The sequence below is a fragment of the Etheostoma spectabile genome, chromosome 22, assembly GCF_008692095.1.
Source record: "Etheostoma spectabile isolate EspeVRDwgs_2016 chromosome 22, UIUC_Espe_1.0, whole genome shotgun sequence".
In the NCBI taxonomy this organism is placed as follows: Eukaryota; Metazoa; Chordata; class Actinopteri; order Perciformes; family Percidae; genus Etheostoma; species Etheostoma spectabile.
In genome coordinates, this window is record NC_045754.1 from 10,598,072 (window position 1) to 10,599,332 (window position 1,261).

Consider the following 1,261-nt stretch of genomic DNA (forward strand, 5'->3'; position numbering starts at 1 on the left):
AAAGAGAGAAGACAGTGCTGGAAACATGAAAACACTAATATCTGACACCTTTACCGTTCTACATATTACACATAAACACATCCTGGCCTCTGTCTTGTACACAGTGTTTGGCCAGAAACTAAAAATAATAAAATTACTTAACGTTCCAAATTCATTATTGTAGAATTACCAATTACTTCCAAAATAACTTCTATAAGGATTCTAATTACTTAAAATATCTTTACAAACAATTAATGCCACATTTCTGAACCATTTTAACCAGGAGACAGGGTCCTACACAGAGTATACTTTACACATTGTTGATATTTTATAGATTTATTCCAGTATTTTAAGACATAAGTTTTGCAAATGTGAATACTTCAAGAGCAATAAATACAAGATTCAATATTCGGTAAACACCATAAAGTTATGCATGGCAGAGGCATTTAAACATTTAGATATTCAAACAGTTAGTTAAATGAATAACATACAAAAATGCTAATACCTTAGACATTTAAAGACATACAGTATGTTTGGTGTCTGGTCATAATTTCCTGAGGGGGATGGTAATGGCAACTTTGGCTCAGTTTTTCCAAGATTTATGATGTTTCTATTTATTAAAGTGCCCGGTCACCTCTTCTTTTCTCAAATTGACCAAATTTAAAGATTTACTTTTATTATCTGTCTTCTCCCATTTATAGCAGCTGTTGCTAAGCAACAATTAATGTCTGGATTTGCAAGTTGTATCCAAGACATATTCAAAAGTCAATGTATAGAGTATTTACAAGTTCCAACAGCACTAAGCAATTGACCAATTAACATAAATGTCTGCATATAACGTAAGCAACATCTTCGCAATTAAATGACAACCAAACCGTTACCATGACAACTGAGCAAACTGCATCCACTGATGGAAGACCATGTGATGGGAGTGAAAGCTCTGGAGAAGCCAACAAAGTAAGGGATCCTTGTAAACATATTTAGTCATTCAATGACTATATGTGATTCATGTTATATAGAACTATACAATAATGTAGGGCTGCAACTGATGGATCAATTTGCTGAGATTCAATTGACTGTTCGGTCTACAAAATGTCCGAAAAATAGTGACAAACATCAGATGAAGCTCTACATTGTGTTGCACTACTTCTGGTTAAAGTACTGCACCATGTTACTTAGAGTAGCCTTAGCCTCAGCACTTGCTTGCACTCATGCTCTTGTCTGTCTGTCTTTCTCACGCACGCACAGACAGACAGACAGACAGACAGACAGACAGACAGAC

The 1,261-nt window shown here is 35.0% G+C and overlaps 1 protein-coding gene across 1 annotated transcript in view; it reads right to left on the reverse strand.

Annotated features, from left to right (window-relative positions):
- Positions 1–1,261, reverse strand: part of rnf32 (ring finger protein 32) — an 8,610-nt gene that overhangs the window by 2,207 nt on the left and 5,142 nt on the right. The gene's annotated exons all lie outside the window — the stretch shown is intronic.